The sequence below is a fragment of the Saccopteryx bilineata genome, chromosome 3 (assembly GCF_036850765.1).
Source record: "Saccopteryx bilineata isolate mSacBil1 chromosome 3, mSacBil1_pri_phased_curated, whole genome shotgun sequence".
Taxonomy (NCBI): Eukaryota; Metazoa; Chordata; class Mammalia; order Chiroptera; family Emballonuridae; genus Saccopteryx; species Saccopteryx bilineata.
The window spans coordinates 228,411,726-228,430,965 of record NC_089492.1 but is presented as its reverse complement, the minus strand read 5'-3'; positions in this window follow the sequence as shown (position 1 = coordinate 228,430,965).

Genomic DNA, 19,240 nt, shown 5'->3' with positions numbered 1-19,240 from the left:
CCAATGTAAATCTGCATGGGCCAGGCGGCTGTGATAGTGGCCGTGACTACTGCCTTTACAGAGAGCATTTTATATAATTCAAAACTGTGTATATGGGACTTATATTGTTGTGCTTTTCTTCCCTTGCTTTGCATTTAAAAAAGCATCCCTATTCTTCTCATTGTACTTCTACCACTGGAAAGCATATTAATTTTAATGAATAACTGAGACATTGAATGCACCTATATTCAGTAAAGAAATTCAGGTGAACTAATATTTATATGATTGCTTTTAAACACTTTTAAATAGTATCCCATCTATCACTTTATCTAACTCTCATATCTGTCTTTATAAATGGGCTCAGCACATTTAATTCAACTTTTAAGAGCAGTATAGAGAAAAACAAGATACAATAAAATAGACTAGACTATTTGGGTTAATGTAATTCAGACTTAATGAGAATCAAAGTGAAAGCAGACATGTATTGTATGCCAGTCTTTAAATGTATGGACAAAAAAATTTTTTTTTTTAAATAAATTAAGATGTGACCACAAACTGAATCTGACAAGCTCTGAGAAAGCCTACACAATGGCCTTGTGAACTCAGGGAACTGAGGTAAACACAGGATGGTCTAAATCAAACCTTTCTAACTAAAAGCAGTTTGTGGTGGGTAATTGTGTCCTAGGGAGTTATTCTCTATCTGAACAAATGTCAATGCTTGCTTTGAAACCTGTCTGTAGCATTTTGTATATGCACTAATATACCTGATAACATGCCTTTGAAATGTAGGGGTAAACATTTTCTGCTCCCTCAGAGCAGGCATCTGACCAAAGCAGGAACCAATAAACCCTTTCATTGTTTATATTATCATGTTAATTAACTTGCCTGTCTTGTGCCTTCCTATGTAAGAAAGGTTTTAGTGTAAACATTTTCACTTTTATCCAATCCCAGAAATTTCATTGCTTTGCTTTCTCCCATCTCCCTAATCTATCACCAATCAATTTCATGCAACCCGCCCTTATGTCTTCCCTTTGATTCTAATGGATAAAATAAGTGGTGACACTGCCATTTAGTGGAGAACTTTCTCAATCTGTTGAGACTTTGCTTCCCTACAATTATCGACAGTTTGGCTCATATAAACTCATAAATTCTTACAGGTTTGTGTAAAGCCAGGAGGCACGGCCAGGGCCAGCATCACAGCCGTCTGGCCCATGCAGGTTCGCATTGGATTCGGACAGTCGGTAAAGAAACCATGGAGCCAAAAACTGGTGGGCCATAGTCTTTAATCTAGCTTGCACCCGGTGGGCAAGTAAAAATACACACTGGGCTCCAAAACCCAGTCACATTCAGTGCTCACAAAGCTACTGATTTATCCGAGTTTCCTAGAATCAAAGGTTTCTAGCTCAACAGCCTTATTCTCCTCAGTTCCCCATTTCCTTCCTTATCCCAGATACAAACGCTGTACAAACTGGCATCTCACTCAGTACTCCGCCATCTTGGCTGCTTTTCCTGGCCTTCTCCACGTGGCCTCCTCCCGCTGCTGGCTCTATTCTCTCTGCTGTCTCATGCTAACCTCAGGAACCAAGAGGCAAACTCCCGCTCCATTCCTATTTTATAGTGTAGAAATCCAAACCCTTAATCCAATATACAAAATAGGGAAGTCTCTAATACAAAGTCACTTCTCTGAGGCATGATAGGATTGTACTGCCCTACATCAAAAAGGGTAGGAAAGGCTTAATCCCAAAACCAAGCCCCAGGCTAAAGGATTCTGCCTGCCTTTAGCCCACCCCAACACACATTAATATCACCTGGGTGATGGCCTCCTTGTGTTATCTTTAACAAAGTGAGCATAATACACTTTATCCGCCCAACAGTTTGCAAGTGTTTTTTTGTTGACAAATAGATTAACTTGTATAAATTTATCAGAGGTCAGAAGCATACTTCCTAAAGAAGGCCATGCCAAGCAATAAAACTTTTTTTTTTTAACACAAAGAGATACTTTGGCATATTCTAACAGCAGCCTTTTCCTCCTCATTCTTAGATATAAGGGTTATCCTAATGTTGGTCAAATAAGTTTGTAAATATGTGTTGGTCAAATAAGTTTGTAAATTGATATATATGTTTGCTCACTTATAGTTTGCATTGGGTGTTGGAGACAGGCTGTAAGCAGGCCCAGTCATTATAGCCTGAGGTTTAGTTTTAAGACTAAGGTTTTCCCCACACCCTTGACTGATTACATGATGTGGGGTGGTGCACTTTCATGAGGAATCCCATTATGCCTCAGATAAGTGACTTTGTATCAGAGACTTTCTTATTTGTATATTAGATTAAAGGTTTTGATTCTACACTGCAAAGGGGGCAGATCGGGAGCTTGCTTTCTCTTGATTCCTGAGATTATCATTAGAGAGGAGAGCAGAGAAAGGCCATGTGTAGGAGGCCAGGAGAGGCAGCCAAGATGGTAGAATGCTAAAGGAGAAGCCAGTTTGTGCAGAGTTGGTACAGAGAGAAGTAGATGGGGAACAGAGGTGAATAAGAACCTTTGATTCTAGAAAACTCAGTTAAGTCAGTAGCTTTGTGAGCACTGAATAAGTGGGTTTTGGAGCCCAGTGTGTGTTTTTACTTGCCTGCTGGGTACAAGCTTGGATTAAAGGTGATGGCTCACCAGTTTTTGGCTCTGTTGTTTCATTACCGTCTGTCCGAATCTAATGTGAACCTGCATGGGCCAGGCAGCTGTGATGGTGGCTGTGCCTACTGGCTTTACAATATGATATATATGCTTGCTCAGTTATAGTTTGTATTGAGTGTGGGGGACAGGCTGTAAACAGGCCAGGTCATTATAGCCTAAGGCTTAGTTTTCAGTCTAAGCTTTTCCCCATACCCTTGACTGATTACATGATGTGGGGTGGTGCACTCTCATGAGGAATCCCATTATGCCTCAGATAAGTGACTTTGTATCAGAGACTTCCTTGTTTGTATATTGGATTAAAGTTTTTTTATTTCTATACTATAAAGTGTGGCAGACTGGGAGCTTGCTTTCTCAGTTTCTGCTATCAACATTACAGGGGCCTCCTGCAGAAAACCTGCTTTTCCCTTGTCTTCTCTTGTGGCTTGCCTGTCTTGGTGAGACACTAATAAACAGAATGGCCTACCATCATCCCCCTTTGCCAATTCTTTACCATCTTCCCAAATCCAATGGGAACCTGCATGTGAATGGCCACAATGAAGGCTCCTGGCCATACAACTGGCATAGTTAGTGGCAGGATTTGGAGATTGGTTATGAGGCTGCCACCCGTGAGGGGTGGGGTAGAGCACTGGTTGCTGCTCTGGCTCCCAATGGCTGTTCTTTTAGGGGCCATGGGCTACATGTTTTTTTAGTCAAGAGGAAACCAGAAGTTCTGTGTGAGAAGCTGCCTGAGGTCAAAAGCTTCAGTATGAATTGCAAATCCAATGGCAGAAAAGGCTGAAATTGAAGTGAGCACAGGAGAAGAAATTACAGTTCACGAGTTGCAGTTTGCCCTGGAAGCTGAATGTTTGCACCAGCAGTTGTTGGAGAAACAACTGAGGATTCAAGAGCTTGAGTCTCAGCTTCTGGCCAAAAGCCAGCAGCTACAGGAGCCTAAACGGTCGCCAAAGGAGCAGCAGCATCCGTGCCGGTGGATTGGCTTTGAGTCAGTGGGAGCAGGCACTTGCAACTCCTCTTCTGAAGATGAGAAGGCTCAGGCTGAAGCTGCCATACGCACTCTGAGAGCCCAACCAGTTGTCGCCAAGAAGGTAAAAACCCAGCAACAAAGAGTCCCTCAGGGGCAGCCACAGCCTCCTGCCCAGGTAATGGAACACTCTGTGGTCCAGCCCTATACCCAGGCAGAGCTGATGGAGTTGGGGGCACAATTTAGGCAGAAACTCACTGACTCCCTCGTAGCCTGGTTACTATGATTATGAGACATAGGGGTGAATGGCATCATGCTCTCCGGAACAGAGATGGAGAAATTGGCCACCATTACCACACACTCCTCCTTGAGGCAGCGTCTTCAGAACTGCCATAGCAACCCAGGAGACCATACCCTATTAGAATGGGTGATGACCACCATTCGTATGGCCTGGCAGAATGCTGGAGAATTGCCGGGGGCAGTGAGTCAGTGGCAGTGCTACAGTGAATTAGTAAAGGCCCTTCGGGAACTAGGTATGAATAATGCTGTTTTCAACCCTGGGTCCCATGGGCCAGACGAGGAAGTGTTTACAGAAAAAATAAGGAAATTTATCCTTGCTAGTGCCTGTCAGCCCTTTTTGGGTCACTTGTGGCTATCTTGGGCCCCTATGTGGGGCAGCCCATCAATGCAATTACACAGATGGTAGTAGATGGTAGCAGATTTGGGAGAGCTGGAGGCCGCTCGGGATCATAAAGCAGGGCCTATAAAGGTTACCTGAACACAGATGTGGGTAGATTTGATTGTGACTGGAACAGATAAGGGGAAATTGGATGGCCAGTCTATTAAAATTCTTTTGGATCTTTGGCGGCAGCTTAAACCAGAACAGAAGTTCCAGCTACTGAGACAAAAGGCCCCAGCAGCTATCAATAAAACGCTTATTGCATGGGCAGCCCAGTTACAAGATTATTTGATAGAGGTGGCTGAGGGAGAGGAGAACTCCCAAGACCCAGTTTGAATAGGAAAAGGGCCGAGGGACTCATCTAATGAGGATGGGTGGGGACTGGAGGTCACACGTGGAACCGGCTATCCAATGGTCCCCTTCCAACATACAATGGATGTTGGTTTTGGTGGATACAGATGCAGAATGTTTCCTCCTCTATGGGATCCCAGAGCAGTTTGCTGGGACTCCAGTGGCCATTGATGGTTATGAGGGCCAAACTGTTCAAGTGAAGTCAATTAACTATTACATTGGGGACAGGAAGACTGCCTCCTAAGCCATATAAGGCAGTGGTCCCCAACCTTTTTTGGGCTACGGACTGGTTTAATGTCAGAAAATATTTTCATGGACCGGCCTTTAGTGTGGGATGGATAAATGCACAAAATAAAATTATGCGACCAGTGTAAAAACTGGTATTTTAAAATATAATTGTCGAACTTACAAGACAAGCGTCAAGAGTGAGTCTTAGACGGATGTAACAGAGGGAATCTGGTCATTTTTTAAAAATAAAACATCGTTCAGACATAAATATAAATAAAATGGAAATAATGTAAGTTATTTATTCTTTCTCTGCGGACCGGTACCAAATGGCCCACAGCCTGGTATCGGTCTGCGACCCCAGGGTTTGGGGACCACTGATATAAGGTGTATGTATCTCCTATTCCTGAATATATTTTGGAGGTAGATGTCTTGCAAGGACTGTGGTTAGAAACTACAGCCATGGAGTTCCAGCTGTGGAACAGCATTGTGAAGGCAGTGTTGTGGGGACACGCATCACATTCCCCTTTGCAATTACCCATTTCTCGGCATGTGACTAACACCAAGAGTACTGCCTGCAAGGTGGTTATGAAGAAGTCACAGGGTTAATCCTCAAACTAGAAAAGGTGGAGATCATCCAACCATCACACAGTCCTTACAACTCCCCAGTATTCCCTGTGTTCAAACCAAATAGAACCTGGAGAATGACAGTAGATTACACAGAACTTAATAAAGTTGTTGCCCCTTTGCACACTGCTGTTTCCTCGATAGCTAACATGATGGATTGGCTAAGCCAGGGTTGGGAACCTATGGCTCGTGAGCCAGATGTGGCTCTTTTTATGGCTGCATCTGGCTTGCAGACAAATCTTTAATAAAATAATGATAATAATAATAATAATAATAATAACAACGACCTGACCAGGCAGTTGCACAGTGGATAGAGCGTTGGACTGGGATGCGGAGGACCCAGGTTTGAGACCCCGAGGTTGCCAGCTTGAGCAGGTGCTCATCTGGTTTGAGCAAAGCTCACCAGCTTGGACCTAAGGTTGCTGACTCAAGCACCAAGGCACATATGAGAGATCAATCAATGCACAACTCAGTTATCCCAACAAAAAACTGATGATTGATGTTTCTCATTTTTCCCCATTCCTGTCTGTCTGTCCCTATCTATCCCTCTGTCTGACTCTCTCTCTGTCCCTATAATAATAATAATAATAATAACGTTAAAAATATAAAACATTCTCATGTATTACAATCCATTCGTTTCCTACAGCTCATGTTCATGGTTTGGGTGGCTGGAGCCAATCACAGCTGTCCTCTGGGACAACACCAAATTTTTATTGAATAATGTGTAATGTACATGAGTCCTTGTATGGCTCTCATGGAATTACATTTTAAAATATGTGGCATTCATGGCTCTTTCAGCCAAAAAGGTTTCCGCCCCCTGGGCTAAGCCATGAATTGGGGACATACCACTTTGTGGCAGACTTGGCCAATGCTTTTTTCTCTATTGATATAGCCCCAGAGAGTCAAGACCAATTTGCCTTCAGTTGGGAAGGAAGACAATGGACCTTTACAGTGTTACCCCAGGGCTATTTGCATAGCCCCACTTTGTGCCATGGGCTGGTGGCTGCTGACCTGGCTAAATGGAAACAGACAGAGGCAGTTCACATGTACCATTATATTGATGATATTATGCTAACCAGTGATTCTCCTCCAGAATTGGAGCAAGCAGTCCCTACCCTGCTATTTGAAAGCATGTGGCTGGGCAGTCAACAAGAACAAATTACAAGGACCTGCGTTATCTGTTAAATTCTTGGGAGTTGTCTGGTCGGGTAAGACAAAAGTTATCCCTGACACAGTTATAGATAAGATCCAAGCATACCCCGTGCCCACTACAGTAAAACAGTTACAGGAATTCTTAGGTTTGTTGGGGTATTGGCAAGCATTTATACCGCATTTGGCTCAGTTACTACGCCCCTTGTACAACCTTATTCGAAAGGGGGTTCGCTGGGATTGAACTGAGCAGGCACAAGGTTCATTTGAAGCTGCTAAGAGAGCTGTCAAGGTGGCACAGGCCTTGAATGTGTTTGATCCTGCCAGGCCCTGTGAGCTGGATGTTCATGTAACCTCAGAGGGGTTTGGATGGGGCTTGTGGCAGCGGACAGAGCGCCTACGGCAACCTATTGGGTTTTGGTCCCAATTGTGGAAAGGTGCTGAAGTTCGTTACTCATTAGTAGAGAAGCAGCTGGCAGCTGTGTATGCTGCCCTCCTGGCAACTGAGAGTATTACAACCACAACACCAGTTACAGTCAAGACAACATACCCTATTGCTGGATGGGTGAGAGATTGGGCAACTAAACCACGCAGTGGTATGGCCCAAATGTCCACCCTGGCCAAGTGGGGTGCCTACCTGCAGCAATGCTGTGCTCTTAGCACCAGCCCATTGAGGGCAGAACTGCAGGAAATCTTGGGTCCAGTCACCTATGCGACCTTAGAGTCAGGTGCAACTGGGGCTCAGGAGGCAGAACCTGAAATCAGTCCCTACCAGGAGGGGCGGGTGCCCATCCCCGAGGATGCCAGGTATACTGATGGTTCTAGCAGGGGCCAACCTGCCAAATGAACAGCTATAGCCTTCCATCCGGCCACTGAGACTATTTGGATGGACACGGGTATAGGCCAAAGCAGCCAATGGGCAGAATTAAGAGCTGTTTGGCTAGTTGCCCATAATGAACCTTCACCTCTGGTGATATGTACTGACAGCTGGGCTGTCTATCATGGACTGACCCTTTGAATTTCTACTTGGCACATTAACTAGTGGATGGTAACGCACCGTCCACTATGGTATCAGGCCATGTGGCAGGACTTATGGGAAATAGGACAGCAGAAGCAGGTGACAGTATATCATATCATGGGCATGCCCCTCTAGCCCATCCTGGGAATGATGAGGCAGATGCGTTGGCAAGGGTGCGATGGTTGGAGACTGCCCCTGCAGGTGATGAGGCGCAGTGGCTCCACCGGCTCCTGCTCCATGCAGGACAGAAAACTATGTGGGCTACGGTTAAGGCATGGAACTTGCCTGTGTCTTATGCAGAGGTACTTGCAGCCTGTGAGTAATGTGCAGTATGTTCCATGGAGCACTGTAAGAGACCACTGATGTCACCTGGACAGATCCAGAGGGGTCATGTTCTACTGACACGATGGCAGATAGACATCATTGGACCTCTACCAAAGTCAGAAGGGCACCAGTATGCAGTCACTTGTGTAGATACTGTTACCAGTCTGATTGTTGTGTACCCTGCTTGTAACCCTGACCAGAGGGCGGTCATACAGGCTCTGGACCGCCTGAGTGCTGTATATGGGTGACTGCCGGTCCTTGAAAGTGACAATGGTACCCACTTCACTGGTTCAATGGTGAGGCAATGAGCTCAAGAGCTGGGGGTGGACTGCTGGTATCATTGAATGGCTTAATGGACTCTTAGAGCAGCAACTATGACAGGACGGGGGCACTGGCTCCCTTACTGGATGGACACGCTGCTTATGGACAGTACTCTGGCTTTTGAATGAGAGACCTCAACAGGGGAGCCCAGCTCCAGTAGAGGCCCTCCTGTACCAGGCAGCTGCCCCCATTCAGTTGCAGATATGCACCAAGGACATTTTACTCTAGCCAGGTTTTGGACAGCAGGCCAACGTGCTCTTGCCTGACCCAATAGCCCTTCTTAAAGGACAATGGCTTCAATGGACTTGGCCCTGGACTGTACAGGCCCCCCCATCTGAGAAGGGTGGCCTTGTTGGCACCATGGGGAAATGGGCTGGAGGTGGACCTCCAGTTAACTCCTTGTGCAACCAACACCTGACCACCTAAGGTAGAAGTGTATTATCCCTTGAGTGCTCAAGGGGACAGCATTATGAAGGGCACCTTTGTAATTTCTTTATGACCAATAATAAGTTCTCCTATTTTACTAAACATAGAACCAGCAGATGCTGATGTATTGGCCAATAAGGTTTGGAATGCCCACTCAAGGTGGCCTCTGGTACCAGCTACAGTGCTGTCTGCAGACAAAACTCTGGCCTGTATTCTGCCAGAGGGAAAAGATTTGCATCTCTTGGTGCTGCTGACAGCTTTCTCATTTCTCCCATAGCTTTTGATTTGATAATCCTATTGCTGTAGTTGGTACTGTTTCTGTTTATGCAATGTACCCCACTCCTTGCACAGTGACCATCTTGGAAGATACCTGTGGTTTAGATTGTGAAGCGAGCAAAAGGGATGAAATGTTGGTCAAATAAGTTTATAAATATGATATATATGTTTGCTTGCTTATAGTTTGTATTGGGTATGGGGGACAGGCTGTAACCAGGCTGGGTTGTTATAGCCTAAAATGCTTAGTTTCAGCCTAAGCTTTTCCCCACACCCTTGACTGATTGCATGATGTAGGTGGTGCACTCTCATGAGGAATCTCATTATGCTTCAGATAAGTGATTTTGTATCAAAGACTTCCTTGTTTGTATATTGGGTTAAAGGTTTTTTATTTCTATACTATAAAGTGGGGCAGACCGGGAGCTGGATCTCCTGGTTCCTGCTAATCACCATTGCAGGGACCTCTCTGATTCCTTGCCCTTCATGGGAAAAGCAGGTTTTCTGCTTTTCCCTTGTCTTCTCTTGTGGCTTGCCTGTCTTGGTGAGACACCAATAAACAGAATGACCCACCATCCTCCAACTCTGCCATTTCTTCATCGTCTGCCTGAATCCAATGGGAACCTGCATGTGAATGGCCATGATGGTGGCTCCTGGCCATACACCTAATATTAGTCTGAATTTTTTAAAAACAGAAACTAAAAAGGAATTATGCACATTGTGAAGCCAGTAGCCACGACCACCATCACAGCTGCCTGGCCAGTGCAGGTTCTCATTAGATTTGGACAGTTGGTAATGAAATAATGGAGCCAAGAACTGGTGGGCCATTCTCTTTAATCCTGGCTTTCACCCAGCGGGCAAGTTAAAACACACTCTGGGCTCCAAAATTCACTCATTCAGTGCTCACAAAGATACTGACTTTTCTGAGTTTCCTAGAATCAAAGGTTTCTAGCTCACCAGACTTATTCACCTCTGTTCCTCATCTCCTTCTCTCTGCACAAACTGGCTTCTCCCTCAGCACTCCACCATCTTGGCTGCTTCTCCTGTCCTCCTCCACATGACCTTTCTCTAATCTCAGGAACGGAGAGAGAGCAAGCTCCTGGTCTGCCCCTCTTTATAATGTAGAAATCCAAACCTTTAATCCAATATACAAACAAAGAAGTCTCTGATACAAAGTCACTTATTTGAGGCATAATGGAATTCCTCACAAGACTGCACCACCCCCATCATGCAATCAGTCAAGGGTGTGGAGAAAAGTTTAGTCTTAAAACTAAGCCTTCAGCTATAACAACTCTGCCTGCTTACAGCCTGTCCCCCACACATAATGCAAACTATAAGCGAGCCAACATATATATCATATTTACAAACTTATTTGACCAACACACATAAAAGATTTATTAGGGTATATACTACAGAAAAATGGAGAAGGAGCTGAAAGAGCCTGGGAAAATTATCAGTATGCATGTTTGACCCCTGTGAAGGAGAGAGGCAAGAAGGTGAAATGTCATGGACTGCCGCACAGTTCTAAGAATGTTTGGACAAACCTAAAAGAGTAGTTATAGAGTCAAAGTTTTCCCTTTCAGGATTCATGTATCTCCCAGCAATGAGCCTGCCTTACTTTCTCCGATATCCTTTTAATCATGGCTAGTAGAAGTCTGTGTAAAGCATGGCCTTAGTTTAAATAAGGAAATAGATTTTGGAGCATGGCAGATTATACCAGCAATCACTTATGCTCCCCGCACTAGGGAATCTGAGATGTTGATTTCATGGTCCTCTCACCGAAGGTGTCTTACTTATTAATGAAAGTCACCCTATTTTCTTTGCTTATTAGTAGCAAAGGGTTTTTGAAATCAAACTGATAAGTGATTCAATCCTAGTTGTCAATTTACTATCTTTGTATCTTTGAGTAATTACCTATCTATTCTATGCCAGTTGACAATGATCTGGAGAGGATATTTTGGCTTCTGTCTCTATGTCTTTCAAGGGTGTGTTATAAATGTATCCCATAGAGATAAAATCAAACTCATCCCACAGGGTTGTGGCAATCAAGGAGACATTATGTATTAAGGACTTAACACTCATTAGGTAAGTAAATTAATAGCCATTATCATTGTTTAAATAGAGGCTCTCAAAATCAACTTCCACTGTCCTTTTCCATTTACTGTTGTTCCTTCAGTCTAAGTATTTGAAAATATTAGATTTCTCTCTAAAACACTCATCCTGTTGCCACAAGCCCAGCTATAAGAAAACCAAGAATCTTTTTTTCTCCAATTATAATATGCCATAAATTGGATAATCAATTTAGAGTAAGTGCAAACTTGCTTATTATTTCTTTGAAAAAATACCATTATATGAAAGTAATTAATACTTGGAAGGCATCTAAAAAGATGTCTCTATAAATTGATTTTGAATTAGACATCAGCAAGAGCAGTGAAAAGATTTGAGACATATAATAAAAAGCCAGAAATCTGATTTTTGAATGCTCACGATTTCTTACTTTAGCATGGTAAACTAAAAATTATAACATTGTGTTCTAGTTGTCTTTGAGAGACAGAACTTGAAGAAATTAAAATCAGACCCATGCTTGAAAAAAGCCTTTTTTTCCCAATAATAAATGTACACTAATATGCTTTCAGTTAAAATGAAATATTTAATGCATATACATTGTTTATTCTAGTTTAATGATTGTCTGCTTTAACTGATTTCTATCACCTTTGTGATCTTGGGTAAGAAGGCTTATATTTTATTATAGTTAATATGAGTACTGAAATTTATAAAGCAGTATTAATAACACATGCCTGACTCAAATTAAGATTGAGACTGTTTGTCTGACCTGGCAGTGGTGCAATGGATAGAGTGTCGGACTGGAATGTAGAGGACCCAGGTTTGAGACCCCGAGGTTGACATTTGAGCGTGAGCTCATCTGGTTTGAGCAAATCTCACCAGCTTAGAACCAAGGTCGCTGGCTTGTGCAAGGGGTTACTGGGTCTGCTGAAGGTCCATGGTCAAGGCACATATGAGAAAGCAATCAATGAACAACTAAGGCAGGTGTTGGGAGCCCATGGCTCATGAGCCAGATGTGACTCTTTTGATGGCTGCATCTGGCTTGCAAACAAATCTTTAATAAAGAAATAATAATGTTAAAAATATAAAACATTCTCATGCATTACAATTCATTTATTTTCTACCGCTCATGTTCATGGTTGCAGGTGGCTGGAGCCAATCACAGCTGTCCTCCGGGACAACACCAAATTTTTATTGGATAATGCGTAATGTACATGGGTCATTGTATGGCTCTCATGGAATTACATTTTAAAATATGTGGCGTTCATGGCTCTCTCAGCCAAAAAGATTCCCGATCCCTGAATCACAACAAAAAACTGATGCTTGATGCTTCTCATCTCTCTCCATTTCTGTCTGTCTGTCCCTCTCTCTGACTCTCTCTCTATCTCCGTAAAAAAAAAAAAAATGAGATTGTTTATGGAAATGCAATAGAATATGCATTATACTTACAAACCTTAATCCTTCTTCTAATTCTTCTCTTACTCTTTCTTTTTCTTTTTAAATTTTCTGTGCTTTTTTACTTTATTATAACTTTTATCCTTTTTAATAATTTTATACTGTTATATCTAGGAAACATTAATTTTAAAAGTTTAGTTTCTGCTTTAATTTAGTTTCTTACCAGGATTACAATCAGAAGGATACTGATTAGATGACATCAGAAATATGTTTTTCATTTAAATGAAATATCACATAAAAGCACAGCCAGGCTCTGGCCGGTTGGCTCAGCGGTAGAGCGTCAGCCTGGCGTGCAGGAGTCCCGGGTTTGATTCCCGGCCAGGGCACACAAGAGAGGTACCCATTTGCTTCTCCACCCCTCCCCCTCTCCTTCCTCTCTGTCTCTCTCTTCCCCTCCCGCAGCAAGGCTCCATTGGAGCAAAGATGGCCCAGGCACTGGGGATGGCTCTGTGGCCTCTGCCTCAGGCTCTAGAATGGCTCTGGACACAACAGAGCGATGCCCCAGAGGGGCAAAGCATTGCCCCCTGGTGGGCATGCCGGGTGGATCCCCGTCGGGAGCATGCGGGAGTCTGTCTGACTGCCTCCCGGTTTCCAGCTTCGGAAAAATGAAAAAAAAAAAAAAAACACAAAAAACAAAAACAAAAAACAAATACAGCCACTATTTATTTCTTAATAGGAATTTATTAATTTAAAAATCATCTTGGGAATTTATGATATTTCTTGATGGATTTATGGGAGAGGGGTGTATAAAACCAATTAGCTTATTTCTTCTTTTCCTTTTAAGGTTATTTACTTCTGAAGGAAGAATTTACCTTTACAAATCAAATTTTATAGCTAAAGTATTGCTTTTGAGAAAGTGTTAAAAATAATGCACTAAATTTATTTTTAAAAAATCAAGATTTGAAACACATTCTTGGTACAATTTATTATTTATTTTTGAAATCGAGTCTATTAAAAGTCTGTGAGGTAAGTGGTTAGGGGGAGTCTAACCTTTAGCAAAGTCAACCTAATCAGTATTAAAACATTTTGTAAATTCTTGTTAGAATTAAGTCATCTAGAAAAAAACTCAAGCATATGGATTAAAATGAAGAAAAAGTTTGTTTTAGTCACATATGTGAAATTTATTTTTTCATAAAATGCTTTGAATGTCATCATTTAAGAAAAGATTTATAATACACTCAAAAGAGGCCTTTGCTGAAACTTGATAAAATTCATTATGCTAAATATATTAATACATTATGTGATAGATATGAATGTTATAAATGACTGAAATGTACATATCTGGTTTACTTGATTGCATTAGAACATTTCCTATGGTGGTGATTTTAGTTCTTTTGTGGAGAAACTTCTGAACGATGTCATTATCCAAGGAAGTGAGAAGCCATCAGATTTAACTTCCAGTGTGTTGGGTTTATATTGCATTGTGTCATTAAAAAGCGATTTTCTCTCTGTGATTCTGTGCCTCCTAATAGGCAGATATTAGGATATTTATCTACCTGGTAATACTCTCAGCCAATATTTGTCAGTCTTTCTCTGCACAATTACAGCAGAGAAGAATTGGAAAGGAAGGAAATAAAAGAGAATAGACTACTAAGAAGAATAGACCCTTCTATAGACTACAGAAGTGTTAAAATGTTCACGTTTCTATACTTGTTGCTCACTTTGTGTATTTATTTCACAAAATGAAATTTCTTAAAAATAACCACATAAATAGTTTCTTCATCTCTATTCAGGATTGTGTTATGAAGGTCAGCTTGCATACCTACTTGTCACAGGGAAGTAGAATAAAAATGTAAAAGATACTATTCAAATGTAGAATTGCTTTGATTTGAAAACATCTTTTTTTGAAAAACTTCATGGTCAGAAAGATGCTTAGATGAATGGCAAAGAGATAAAATAAGTCAACATGGATATGCCTTTCAGAATTTTTTCTATGGTTTTAACATTTTAACTACTGATTTCTCATATTTTAAGGCAAAAGAAAGAAAAGCACTCATGGTGATAATTAAGGCCCATGCTGCTAGGCATAAAAAATCTTTTAGAGTCATAAATATCATTGAAGAAAACAGTACAATAGTTTAGCACAGATTTTCCAAAAAGAAACAGTTGTAGCCAAGATAATAATACACCAAATCTATCTTTATAAATACTTCCAATATAATATTTATGTTTCTAATAGGAAAATTAAAATGTCAAAATAACAAAAAACAAAATGACAAAAAAATGTTTTTACATGTAAATATTCCCCTATGCTAAAAGATTTACCTCACAATTAAAATAAAATTGCTTAAATGCTAATAAAAGAGTTTATAGATTTGGTAAAGTAAATGTCCATTTTAAGGGAAATAAAAAATTATAAAAGCTAAATTAGTAATTTTGTCTTGATTTCAAGATTGCTCTGAAGATCACTGTCCCAGGCAACCAGCAAGAAAAACAAGCATAAGGAAATTTTTATAATCTAGGCTTATAAGTGACACACATCACTTCTGTTTATAGTCCATTGGCTATGTAGCAATCAAATGACTGTTACAAACTTTAAAGGAAGCAAAGAAAACATCCAGGTCAATGTGCAGAATCTTTATGTGGTATATTGTCTTCTTGTTAGGTCATGGAGTGGTTACTTCTGATCTTAAAACCTGTAAACTCAACAGACAAATAATCTATAATTTCAACTTAAATATACAACAAAAAAACTGGGGAAAAGATATCCATACAAAAGTAGTTATATTAGAAAAGTGGGGAAATAAAAACACTGAAATTGCAAGGATAAAGAAAAGTATGATCATATCTTGTAGGGAGGCACTGTGAAGAATCCTATCCAAACAATGTAGAAAATTCTTGGATTAGAAACTGAATGTTCTCTCAAGGAAAAATCTCAGTGTTCTCATTTGGCTTGAACTTTGCTCTCTGTAAATTATTTGTTGGACAAACAAGTGTGTTACAAGTGTAATAGGCTTGCTTACTTGTACTTTGCCTGATTGGGGCAGTGCCATGTGCAGGGGTCCCCAAACTTTTTACACAGGGGGCCAGTTCACTGTCCCTTAGACCGTTGGAGGGCCAGACTATAAAAAAAACTATGAACAAATTCCTAGGCACACTGCACATATCTTATTTTAAAGTAAAAAAACAAAACGAGAACAAATACAATATTTAAAATAAAGAACAAGTAAATTTAAATCAACAAACTGACCAATATTTCAATGGGAACTATGCTCCTCTCACTGACCACCAATGAAAGAGGTACCCTTCCAGAAGTGCAGCAGGGGCCGGATAAATGGCCTCAGGGGGCCGCATGTGGCCCGTGGGCCGTAGTTTGGGGACCCCTGGTGTATAGTCTATACCAGTGATTTTTAACCTTTTTTGAGCCGTGGTACATTTTTTACATTTACAAAATCCTGGGGCACACCACCTACAAAAATGACACAAAATGACAATCTAACACAGTACATATTATACATATAGTTGGTAATATAGTTTCTAAATGTAGTATACTCACTTAGTGTGAAATCTGGGCCTCTTCTGATGAACACAAAAGGGATATCCTGGCAGGAATGATAGAAAGACACACACGAAGCTCCCCCTCAACAGTTCTCAGTCTCTCTCTGTTTTTAGTTTTTATCACAGTCAAGCTTGAGAAGCTCAGCTCACATAGATATGTGGTTGAAAACGGGAGCAATGTCAAAATAGCTTTGTTGGCCAGAATGGGGAACATCTTGGCAACAGATAACCAAAAACTGGTCAAAGGAAGATCAGCAAACTTTAGCTTTAAAGTTAGATAACATTGTGATGCATTGTATATCACCCTATGCGGGGGCCTCTTTTAAAAAGAAAAAGTTCAAATATTTATATACACCATTAGGATAGACATAACCAGCTGAGGCTGAGGCTTCATCTAGTGGTGGCAATATTTACCTCCAGTCCTGACCAGGATTAGAAATTGGGACCATGGGGAGGAGTAGCAGCTTCAACTACTCGCTCTGGCCACACAATGACAAGTGCCCGGCAGCCCGAGCGGGGATCTTCCTGGGTGTGGATGAGAGGCGGCCTACTATTGGTTCATCACTAGTGGTTGGGATGAATCCTAGAAGGTGATTGGCCAGTGAGCGTTCCCTATGCCTCCAACTTTCTGTCGCTGATAGCTAGAGGGATTGTGAGGGGAATGTTTATGTTTGGATGGAGGCAGCTGGTGGCTGGCCAGATAAATAGCCTCTGCAGGCCGTATTTGGCACGTGGGCCATAGTTTGGGGATCCATGTTTAATTTCCCTACGGCACACCTGACCATGTCTCACGGCACACTAGTGTGCCACAGCACACTGGTTGAAAAACACTGGTCTATACAAGGCTGCAGGTACTTGCCCTCAGGGTGGCAGACTGTAAATTGCAGATTGCCTTCTGCCATTGGTTGGAGCCATTTTTGCTATTGTCTGCCAGAGAAGGGGTTTTATCTCCCACCTGTTTTGCTTGTGAGTCCTGAGACAGAGAGAGAGAGAGAAAGATAGAGAGAGAGAGAGGGAGAAGTAGTTTTCCCCTGCCTGCTTGCTTATCTACCATTGATAGACTCTAATACAGTGGTTCTCAAACATTTTTAAAGTCTGGGTGCATCAAAATTCTACAAATAATTGTAGGCGCACTATATACAAATTTCTGAGAAATATGTTATAATAATTAAGTCAAATATTAAAGAAAAAAACCATGAAGTCCAAGCATGCTTTTATGGTAATTAAACAAAATAAATATGACAAAATTAAATTTATTTTGACATTAAAAAACGTTTTTATGTTACATTTTTTGAGTTATGCTTTTTAGAATTCATAAAAAAGAGGGTTTAGTAAATTAAAAAACGAGGCCCTGGCCAGTTGGCTCAGTGGTAGAGCATCGGCCTGGCGTGCAAGAGTCCAGGGTTTGATTCCCAGCCAGGGCATACAGGAGAAGCACCCATCTCCTTCTCCACCCATCCCCCTCTCCTTTCTCTCTGTCTCTCTCTTCCCCTCCTGCAGCCAGGGCTCCGTTGGAGCAAGGTTGGCCCAGGCGCTGAGGATGGTTCTGTGGCCTCTGCCTCAGGCGCTAGAATGGCTCTGGTTGCAACAGAGCAGCATCCCAGATAGGCAGAGCATCGCCCCCTGGTGGGCATACTGAGTGGATCCCGGTCGGATGCATGCGGGAGTCTGTCTGACTGCCTCCCCGTTTCCAACTTCAGAAAAATACAAAAAAAAAAAATTTAAAAAATGACAAAAAGTTATCTTTTTATATATATAGATACATTCTTAGTAAGATTTAGTAAATTCAGCAGGTCCTGCATGAATGTGTTAAGTTTTTTTCATTCATGTGTTTATGAGAAATAATGAGCCTGATGTGTCCTAGCAATTTCTTCAATGTTTTGGCATATATTTGAAAGGCAAACTCTTATTTCCTCATCAATACATTGAAGAATTGCTCTCTTTTTACTCTTAACTGGGTTGAGTGCAGAAAATCCCTACCATACATATCATCTTAACTTGACACCAAGCAAAGGATAGAAGAAACTTGCCTCCAGTCTTTCTGGGGAATATAGGAGTAGTGTATACAACCCAGCACCACAGCTTAACAGCCTTTTGCAACCTAATCAGGCAAGTGAGGTGGGGGGTTGGGCAGACTGTCAGCTTACAGCCAATTCCCCACACCTCTGTTCCCCAAAGATCTAAACTGCAAAAACCCTGTTGGTTTTTTGGTCACCAACAGGCACATGCTTCTCTGAAATACCATACGGTGCATCTGGAAATCTTCTAGGGCACACCAGTGTGCCCTGGCGCACACTTTGAAAACCAGTGCTCTAATAAATGGAATGGCCCACCATCTTCTGGCTCCACAGTTCCTTTACTATCTGCCCGAATCCAGTGTGAACTGCATGGCTATGGCCACCGGCCTTACATTATTCCTTGCTTATTAGTACACATGCTCACTTCTGTAGTGAGAATTGAAAATCTGACTTGCTCAGGGGCTAATATACTTTTATTATCTGCTGATGTAACCTAGGATGTCCAAAGTTTATTTACAACTGAAACTTATGAGACATTTGTTTCACATACTCTCTTATTTCCTGGGAAATATAATTTCCCTTAAAATCTTGATAAACTGCTGGCACACTTCTTAGTAGTCAGTTCAAGGTACTGATAACTATACCTAAAATTTTCCCCTAGTTATTAAACCTCATTTTTATTGTTTCTTGACCCTATTCCTTTCTTGTGCTCTGTTCTTAATGGTAATCACTATGAGATCTTCTATAAAAAAATAGTCTTAAGTGGAAAGATAAACCCTTTGTTTCATATTTGTCACATTCTTATATAGGTATTAAGAAGTCTTATGGAATTTTGTTTTTCAGAGCCAATTTTAGGCTTATATTATACTTTTTTAGGTCTAGAATCATCTGTTTCCTGCAATAAACTTAATTTTTGCTTTATCAATGGATAATTTAATTGTTTCACTGAACTCATCTCTATCTTGTAATACCATGCCAACACCAGAGAAGAGTATCTATATTTATGAACAGTTGCATTTCCCAACCTTTGTCTTAGAGCTATAGGGACATTGACTTACATTCATGTTTTTGCAGGTGACAGTTTTACAAAATAACTTGCCATCGCATTAAATAGCTGTAAGGCCAGTGGCCATGGCTATGTAGGTTCACATTGGATTTGGGCAGACCGTAAAGAAAATGTGGATCCAAA